General features: G+C 38.4%; 1 pseudogene; it reads right to left on the bottom strand.

The window, feature by feature from the left end:
• Positions 2894-4546, bottom strand: LOC110257971 (annotated as a pseudogene).

Raw genomic sequence — 11244 nt, 5'->3', positions numbered from 1 at the left:
TTTGCAATGACTCTCAAGAAAGAGTGCTACCATCCCTGGTTTCCCAGGTATTATGGGTAGAATTCACTACTGGGTAGCAGGGGTTGGCAAGCAGGTCCTTTACTCAGGAGCTTTTCTTTGTAAGATGTATTAACAAACAGCCTTGTGGAAGAGGTGTGTTAGTGAACTGACTTCTATCCCTGCCCTCCCCTTGACTTCGCTTAGATGATTAAACTGAATGTTTACTTTTTTTTTACATTTGATAAAATTACTGTTGTTTTTTAAGTAACTGAGAGCTGATATACCCTCATGTTTAAAATGGGTTCTAATAGACTAAACTTTTTGAAACCAGAGATCATTTTAAAATTTGAATTGTCCCACTGTAATTTCATGTAACTATAATAAGTCTTTGACATGGAAAATAAATTCTCAGTGAGCAGTGAAGATGAAATATGGTTATAGTGAGGACAAGAGATGTTGAGTAACAAATTCTGTTTTTGATTGGGAGTAAAGGTTTATTTATTGCTAATTCAATAAATACTTAAAGTGCCACCATCACGCATGGTGCTAAATCTGTGCTGATGTCCAAGACAGACAAGGGGGTAGACAGGAAACATCTGGAAGTTGTGGTTTCTTTGCTAACACAGGGAAGGAAGTAGTGTGAGCAGACAAAAAGAGGTCCTTTCAACTCCAAAGAAAGTTGTGAGATGACAGCTTGTATGACTGAAAATAATTTTTCTGAATGTAGCTCCAGAAAGTCAGTGAAAAAGAGACATACAAAGCTTCTGTGTCATATCTTCACAGGACTTGTTAACCATGAGGAGGTTCTGCATTTGGCATCAAAGGCCAGCATAAGGATCTAAGCCTGTCTTTGGATAAAACAAGAAAGCAACATCAATGTGTGCATCAGGAAATATAAAGGGGAGGAAATAAAGGCACTAATAACCTGGAACAGTTTGAGGATATTGGAGCAAAAATGCCCCTCCCCCCCATTTTGGGTAAAAGTTTCATTTATAAAATACAGCCATGTGCTGACAGTGATGCCATCTCTGACTACGAACTTTGTTATTCCAGTTATGGTATAATTGTGGTCATGGGTCCTGGGAAGCTAAAATATGCTACAGTTTGGAGAATAAAGTTAATTTTTAAATTATTTTTATTATATTTTTAGTACTTAGAGCCACACCCATGTCATATAGAGGTTCCAAGGCTAGGGGTTGATTTAGAACTGCCGCTGTTAGCCTACTCTACAGTCACAGCAATGCTGGATCCTAGCCCCATCTGTGACCGATATTGCAGCTCATGGCAACACCAGGTCCTTAACCCAATGAGTGAGGCCAGGGAATGAACCTGCATCCTCAGGGACACTAGTTGATTTCATTAACTGCTTTGCCATGATAGGAACACCATGAAATATATATATTTATATATATATGTGTCTGTGTGTATGTGTGTGTGTATATATATATATATATATATATATATATATATATATATATTTTAATGAAGACAACCTTGTCAACTAAAATCCAAGTGGTCTTTAAATAAATGATAGACTATAATGTAAAACAGTAATCATCTAGGAGAAATGTCAAATGTTCCTGTCTAATGATTAAATACCTCACATATGAAAAATAGCAAAGGAGTCTGGCATTATAACCATAAAAAAGACAAAAGACAACCTATGGAATGGGAGAAAAGAGTTTCAAATGATGCTACTAACAAGGGCTTAATATCTAAAATATTCAAAAAACATATACACCTCAACAGCAAAATAAAAAACAACCCAATATAAAAATGGGCAAAAGTCCTGAAGAGACGTATCTCCAGAGAAAAAGCACACACACAAAAATGGTTACCATAACTATTAGAGAAATAAAGATCAAAACTACTAAGAGGTATCACCTCACACCTGTTTAGAGAACGACCTGTCAGAATGGTCATCATTACGTCTGCAGATAACAAATACTGGAAAGGTTGTGGAGGAAAAAAGCACACACCTACGCTGTTGGTGGGAATGTAAAGTTGTTCAAACACTATGGAAAACATTATCGATATACTTCAGAAAAAAATACAGAACTACCACATGATGTGGCAATGCCATTCTTGGGCATACAGCCATACAAAATATTCCTTGAAAAAGACACAAGCACCCATATGTTCACTACAGGAATTTTCACATTAGCCAAGACATGGAAAGAAGTTAACTGTCCATGGACAGATGAATGGATTAAGAAAATGTGATATATATATGCCATGTAATACTGAACAGCCATAAAAAACAAAACAATGCCTTTTGCAGCAAGATGGATAGAACTAGGGACACTCATACTAAATTAGGTAAGTATGAAAGAGAAAGAAAAATACCATATGTTATCACTTATGTCTAGAATGTCATATATGGCACAAATGTACCTTTCCACAGAAAAGAAACTCATGGACTTGGATAACAGTGTTTTGGTTGCCCAGGAGGAGGTGGAGGGATAGTAATGGAGAGGGATTCTAGGGTTAATAAATGCAAACTACTACATGCAGAGTGGATATGAAATGAGATCATGCTGTATAGCACTAGGAACTATATCTAGTCACTTGTATCAGAGAATGATGGAATATAGTGTGAGACAAAGAATGTCTATATAATGTGTGTGTTCACATGTGTGTGTGTGACTGGGTCACTTTGCTGTACAGTAGAAAATTGACAACACAGTAAACAAGCTATGATGGAAAAATCATTTTAGAAAAAGAAATGCAGCATCCTTTTACTCTTAACTGTGTCCAAAATAAAGAAATTAAAGCTATGAAGATGAACATACAAGTTTATTGCTGAAATAACAGAATTGCAGGAATTTGGTGACATTTGCCAGCATAAATTTTCATCTTCACTCTCCTGCATAACCTACAGTCCTTTGATAGGTCAGTGGTAATTAGGGTGATGTTCAGATACGGAAGAGGACTGAGGGTTTGGCCTTGAAAGCGAGGCAGCAGATGTGTCAGTGGCCATTGGCATTGGGAACCATGGATGGGCTGCTGGTTGCGGGTTAGACAGAGGGCCCTCAGTTGGTGATATATTCTGGTATCTGGTTGGCAAAGGAGAAGGCTCCACCCTCGGTCCAAAATAACCACTTGGGAAGTTAGAAATACGACGGTACTGAGAAATGGAAGTGGTAGTTGTAATGAAATTCACGATGTGGCCACTTGCTGGAGAGTAGCTGCTTTGTGAGTGCATGTGAAACGTGGTCAACTGATTAAAAATAGCATGTTGAGCCATGGCAATTTGTCATGGTGGCCTGACTGATGGTGATGATGGAGAAGAAAGACGACTTCTAGTTGGGGTAGTTGTATTAGAAATTCTCTGGCTCATAGAAGGCCATCTTATTAAAGGCACATTTAGGTTTGTAGAGGTTGAAAATGCATCTTCTCCACGAGTTTCTGCAACCACATCAGAATTATGGTTATCCACATCACCCCCTGTTCTAGAGCGCTTCTTGCTGCAACCTTGAAGTAGAGAAGCCGACACTGGAGAAGCATTTTTCATCCTGACTCTTCTTTTCATCCTCACCAACAGATGGGGACAGCCTCGTTTAAAATTTGGATTATGGTAGAACTGCAGCTAAAACCAAAAGAGAAAGGTATTTAGTGGCCTTTTAAACAAAGATACAAGGACAAAGAATCCATAAAAATCTGACTTGTTTCATCACACAGAGTTAATGTCAGGAAATAATACTCATCTATTATTAACATTTTCAAAAATTTATGTAGTGGGAACAGGCAATTATGGTCCTTAAATAAAAATGCCTGGTGCATTTACAGTAACAGTATGAGGTTCAGGGGCTTGTATTTAGTGCGGTTCATTGACAAGGCTCAAGGTTGCTAGGAAAATTCCTTATCATCTCAAGTATTTTATGACAAAACTGTCCTCAATTTAAAAAGGTAACGGTACTTCATCCCACTTTCAAGGTCTACTTTGGCCCTATATGGCTGAACATATTTGCACATGTCCAAAGAAAATCTTATACACTCCATCTATAAGTAGTAACTGGAAATTTCTTAATGCCTTGTTCCAAGCAGAGACTTCATTTTCTTCTGCCAGAAAGTCAGCTAGTGAGGCACATCTTTGAAAATTCCTTTGCAACTTATTAAATGCATAAAAGTTAAGCTGTCGAACTAAGCTTTTCATACTCTCAGTTTCAAATATTCTGAAGGGGGCCTTTCTCTCCAGAACTTATTTCTTGACATGTTCTTCATTAACCACTATCGAGGTTCCATTTGCTTCCCACCAAATGGACTTAAAGTGATCACTTTCAGCAGTTTTCCAAAGTTTTCTGGGAAAGGGCAGAGGAAGAAAATCATCGTCTTCATCTGGTTCAGAGGCACACAATGTGTGGCATGGCTCTTTCATCAGGGAGCCCTCAGACAAAGCCTGGAAAGCTTTTTCTTCACTCTGAGACCTCAAGTCCAAGTCCCCAGTGATTGAGTTATCACACCATGGAGATGTAAGGGAGGATTCTGAACCAGTTGGTGCATCTTTAGGAGACACAGGTTGCATTTCTGAAGGAGCATGTGCCATCTCAGATTAATTTCTCTGCAGCTACTCTTCTCAACAGCATGCCTTTTGAACTCTGCAGTTTTAAATGCTGCTTTGGTAAGCCTACAGAGATAAACAATCTGGTTCATTGCAATGGTTACCAGCCTGAGTAGCTGTGACATCACAAGACACAAGTATCCTAGCAATTTGAGCATAACCTTCAGTCAGGGTTTACTTCTCTATGAAATTAGTCCAGTTAACATAAAATATGAGCTCTGTACTTAAACAGTTACCTAAAAAGGGGATCTGCAAAATTCTATTACAACAGAATCTTTTAAAATAAATAAACACATCACACAAATAAATCTTTCATCCCTGAAGTACAAGTTGTTTATCCCTTACACACACACACACACACACACACACACACACACACACACACACACACACAGACACATACACACACACACACACACACACACACACACACACACACACACACACACACACACACACACACACACACACACACACACACACACACACACACACACACACACACACACACACACACACACACACACACACACACACACACACACACACACACACACACACACACACACACACACACACACACACACACACACACACACACACACACACACACACACACACACACACACACACACACACACACACACACACACACACACACACACACACACACACACACACACACACACACACACACACACACACACACACACACACACACACACACACACACACACACACACACACACACAACACACACACACACACACACACACACACACACACACACACACACACACAGACACATACACATTCAAGGTGTCAGTTTCATTCTGCCTTGTAAAGAAAAAATAAAAAAGGAAAGTAAAACAAATGGTAAATAGCTCTCTTAGGTTAGAAGTAGAATCTGTGCAGAACCTTTATACCAAAAAGTATAGCCAGGAGTTCCCTGGGGCCTTATCTTGTTAAGGATTTGTTGTTGTCATCACTGATGTGATATGGGTTCTGTATCTGGCCTGGTAACTTCTGCAGGCACCAGGAATGGTGCAAAAAAATTCCAACTTTATCGCTAACAAATAGCCATGAGAGGGCCCTAGGCATTCATACACACACACACAAAATCCATAGCCATGGAGACATAAAAGGATTAATAGTTCCTGGGGCTAGGGGAGGAAGAAAGGCTATGTAAAGGTATGGGATTATCTTGTAGAGTGATAATAATTTTTGAGCTTTGGAGAAGTGATGATTGTACAACATTCTGAAGATACATTATGCCATTGAATTGTGTACTTTAAATGATTATTTTATATGTAATTTTTTTTTACCTTGTTAAAAACTGAGTGATTTGTTGTCACTGATTTTAGAATATAGAGTTATCTGTGTATCAGACATAAGTAGTGTGTGAGTTAAACAATATACCAAACATTTTCTGTTAGGATTGCTGATGGAGAAACAGTCAAGGCCAAGTTGTTAAAGCAAGAGAGATTTATTAAAGCATCAGAGGGGGATGGGCTGAGCTCAGGATGGCACCAGCCTTGACCATGAGGAGGTGCTAGTCTTATAAAGGGAATCCATGGTTGGAGTTCATGGCAGCAACTTGTGGCTGGAACAATGAAGAAAGAGGAGGGGAAGTTCAGGGAGGGGTAGAGGTTCAAGACCCATGACAGAGAGCAGTTCATTCTTGTAGGAGGTTAATCTATGCTGGCAGTTGTTTCCTGCATGTCATTGTTTCTTTGGCTCAACTTGAGCATGCTCATTCTGGGAGATGGTGTCCACAGCAGGTCTCCAAGATGAACAGACACATTTGGGGGTTGGGGTCTGTTTCTACCCTCCTGGGAATTGCATATAATTTTATCAATGATTCAGTAACATGATTCCAGCCTTTCATTATATGGGATAGGGGCAATGATCCACTGTTCTCTAGCTACTTCCAGCTGTCTAGGGGTGAATGTACTCTATGGCTGCACATTGTATGTTTTAACCATAGAGGATGGGAAGAAAAGAAAAATATGATTAAACAGGGGTTTGGATGTAGGTTGACACTAGAATCGTTGAAGGAGGAGTGTAGTTTTATCTGAGTAGGTTTTAACATGTGATGTGGTATTAACACATAAATCACAGGAGCTATTGGTCATAATACATGTTGTCTCCTTTCTGCTGCTATAAGAGGAGACCTTGAAAATGTAAGGTTGCTGCTGCCAGCTGATGCTGCTTTGAGAAGAGCTGGTGGCATCAACGCTGACAGGGCCCATCAACCTTAAGTTCTTAGTAATACAAAGACTTGCTGAAAATTACTCCCTTAATATTTCCTAGTCTTTCTTGGATGTCTGGCCCATAGATACTCTATTCTGCCTTTTCTCCCTATTGGACAATGCAGATACCACTGATAATGATTTCTGTATTTCTAGATGAGATAAGATGCAAGAATTTGGGCCCATAGAAATCCTCACCTGAAATCTAACTGTCTAAAAGCCTGTTCTACCATCTACCCCATAGCAGACAGTGCCTTAATCCTCATCTCCACTCTGACAGGTCAACAGCTGCAGTGGCTCAAGTTTTACTCCATGTAGAGCCTGATGGCAAGTGTTGAACTTCAGGCCACAGTGCTCTCCCATGGTCATATATTTGACCAGAGTTTTGGGAGACATTTCATGACCATTTCATCCCACAGTGCTAGGAATGAACATTTGTAGTTCTGTCAGATTTTGTTGATAGGCCAGTTGATGTGTTATCACTGGACTAGAACATAGGAACAGTTGCCAAAAGTCTCTGGACCACATGTCTTCCTGGTCTGTTATGGTCCAGGAAAATATTCCCTCACTGAGCATTTTACCACATCTAGACATCACTGTGATTTCATATAGTACTGTACATCATTTTATCAGTGACTCAATTACACATTTAGTAATGCAAGCAATATTAGTTTTGTGAAAACAGTGAGGAAAAATAATATACATAGCAGTATTAGTAAAATTTAAGAGCCTTCACCAAGGGCAGTCAATATATCTCTGTTCATCTGCATGAGTCTACTCCTTTTCTTTAAAGGAAATTTTATACTGGCTTTACCATTCAGACCAATTTCCTACTTTTACTAGTCTGCTTATCCCTAGATGGATTAATTACTCCCAATGCAAGGGAGCCTTTAAATTTGGATTAATATAGCCTTGGAGAGCTATATCACTTGGCTAAAGTCTTACTTGTGCTGACTGAGATTCAGTAACATTAGAAGAAAACATATTTTTGGCCTATGTCAGAGCAGGTATTCATTGGTCAGCTGAGGTGATCCCCCCTAAGAACATCAATAATAAGAGGCTTGGAGGGGAGAAACCCACCAAGGTTGATCAGAAAGAAAACAACCAAATGAATCAGGTGTGGCAATCTATGGATAGTGGTTTACTTCTGATGGCATCTTCTTTTTGTCCAGGCATTGGTGTTTTGTTTTATTTTTATTTTTATTATGGCCTATTTTAGGATGGATTTGATGTTAGTAGTTCTCTCAGTGGACCAGTACCTTGTAGAGGCCCTTCTTACTTGATCACTATAAATTTAAGAGTTAATTATATTCACTTTCCTTGTGCATATGACACAGGATTTCATGATAAGAAATCTTTTATCTAGACTAGAGACAACATTTTTAAAAGATATTTTTCCAGAAAATATAGCCCCAAATTATCATCGGATATCTGATAATCTCCCAGAGACTGATTATAGCAATCAGCTTCACAAGCTTAGAATATTTTCTTATTAATTCAGTCAAATTTTACACTAATGTAACCTAGCAGCAAATAAATATTTGGTAGGTGGGTTTTAGAAAGTAAATGCTAACCTCAAGATACAAACTGGAATATGATTCAATAGAGTTTTTTCCTTTAAAATTACCCTCTATTTAAAATCAATTATAGTCAAATTAAGAGTGTGGAAAGTATACCACAAATGGGAATGACAGTTTATAACCTTTTTTTTTCATTATTGATTTTGCCGGGGTACAGGGAAGAACTATGCCACTGTCATGGATTTCCCATAGTACTGGCTCATTACTTCACAGCTATTGTTTACCTATCTTAACTTCTCTGATTTAGGAGCAGAGTGTTATGTTACCATGCTACAAGTGCATCAGGATGGCAAATGTCTGACAATGAGGGATTAATTTTAGAACCATAATCTTTATACATTTTGTTTGTTCCTTTCATTGCACAATGTACATACTGTAATTTACACTTAGGAAGATTGCATAAAAAATGAGGAAAATTAAAAAAACACCAGGTCAAAAAGAATCATAGTTTATTGTTTAACATTACTTATTCATTCCACCAAGCTAAAAAAATAAGATTTCAAAAGCAAATACAAATTAAAGGCCATTCAATTCATACAACCTACCATCAAAAGATTAAGATTAAGGAGGTTAAGTAAACATTCTTTTAAGAGTTTGATGAGGTCCCATGGGTTTATTTTTGCTCTAATTTCTATTGCTTTGGGAGACTGACCTGAGAAAATATTCATGATGTTGATGTCAGAGAGTGTTTTGCCTACATTTTTTTTCTAGGAGTTTGATGGTGTCCTGTTGTATATTTAAGTCTTTCAGACATTTTGAGTTTATTTTTGTGCAAGGTGTGAGGGTGTGTTCTAGTTTCCCTGCAATCCCACTCTTGGGCATATATCCGGACAAAACTCTCCTTAAAAGAGATACATGCACCCTCATGTTCATTGCAGGACTATTCACAATAGCCAGGACATGGACACCCAAATGTCCATCCACAGATGATTGGATTCGGAAGAGGTGGTATATATACACAATGGAATACTACTCAGCCATAAAAAAGGATGACATAATGCCATTTGCAGCAACATGGATGGAACTAGAGACTCTCATCCTGAGTGAAATGAGCCAGAAAGACAAAGACTAATACCATAGGATAGCACTTATAACTGGAATCTAATATCCAGCACAAATGAACATCTCAGAAAAGAAAATCATGGACTTGGAGAAAAGACTTGTGGCTGCCTGATGGGAGGGGGAGGGAGTGGGAGGGATTGGGAGCTTGGGGTTATCAGACACAACTTAGAATAGATTTACAAGGAGATCCTGCTGAGTAGCATTGAGAAATTTGTCTAGATACTCATGTTGCAACAGAACAAAGGGTGGAAATAATGTAAATGTAATGTATACATGTAAGGATAACTTGATCCCCTTGCTGTACAGTGGGAAAATAAAATTAAAAAAAAGGAGGCAGATTGTCAAAAAAAAATTCTTTTAACAGAGAGACAAACACAAAGTTCAACTTCTGCACCAGCTTATTTTTAAATTAGTTTACTTAGTTAAATTTAATTCTTAACTTAGTCCCAAACATTCAGAAAATTCTTTACTCAGTGTCTACTTCCCATAAATCATCCATCAATTTCTGTATCCATATTATTCTGTCCCCTATCTTTTCATTCAATATAACAAACTATAAAAGAGCCTACTTTCTGTTCCCTTAATAAAATGCAATTCCATTCCTCCATCCTTCTTCACTGAAAATTTGCACCTCCTTTTCTGAATCAACCATGGGCTGTCCTTTATAATTTTTGAAAGCATGCACTTTCTTATACCAGACTTTCCAGCATGGCACTGAGCATACCAATAATAGTCTTAAGTGACTTTGCTGTCCCTGTTTAGTAACTGAAGCCTCAGTATCTGATTTGACTTTTATCAAAGCTAGGTACAATAAGATATTATACTTATGTCAATGACTCTGAAGACATGGGCATAGTACTTGGATCCACAACTTTAATATAGATGCTAATTTAATACTGAATGTTTTCCAGTGCATGTGAATCTAAAATTTATTTTCCTTATATATTTTGAGAATTTATATGTGCCTAATTTCCTTTAAGCCAATTAAGTAGAGCAGTTTTATGAAATGATTTTGGCAAGGACATACATGCACATGCAAAGATACATACAAAACAGAGACCTCAGATTCCCATTCTGAAATTTCAGCCATGAATAAAGTACAACTGTGTAAAACCCATCAGCTACAGATTTAACTTCCAGTTGCCTATGTTGCTGCACATGTAGCATGGACCTGGAGTGTCCTTAGAGCCATTGTCCAGGTGATTGAGCCTACATTTTGGCAGCCCTGAATGGCAGTTTCCAGCATTTAGTATTTAGCCTGATCTCTTTATAAGTGTTGGCTTTCCACCTCTTTATCCTGATTATTAAAGACCTTGAAGGTGAGGGTGAAGACATCCTGTTGTGGGGTTTGAGGGTCATCCTCCAATTTTTGTGGTCCATACCTATGTGTGGTGAAGATTGAGAGATGAAATTTGTGCTTACAAAAATATTTCTTTCCACCAAGGAAGGGTCTGAATTTGTATGTTTTGGGAGAGCCTCTGTTAAGCAAGCAAGAAAGAGGTAATTTGTTCATCTGGGGCTTGGCTAATTTATTTTCGCTTTTCATAGTTAGCAGCTCTGTATGCTGCTTTCCAGAGTCCTGCTAAGAAACAGTTTACCATGTACTTGGATGTCTACAGCCTGGGGAATTGACCTGAGTCCCAGTTTGGATTTGCTGCTGCCCTGACTGGCAGTTTTTATCTTGCCAGTGGAGGTCATCTGTATGGGCCTGAGGGGCTATTCAGACTCCTTCCTTGTCCTTGGGGTAGAGGGTGGTGAATAAGATGATATAGACCTCATGCCAGATTAG

Source organism: Sus scrofa, chromosome Y (genome assembly GCF_000003025.6).
Source record: "Sus scrofa isolate TJ Tabasco breed Duroc chromosome Y, Sscrofa11.1, whole genome shotgun sequence".
NCBI lineage: Eukaryota > Metazoa > Chordata > Mammalia > Artiodactyla > Suidae > Sus > Sus scrofa.
This window is presented reverse-complemented; position numbering and strand designations above follow the sequence as displayed.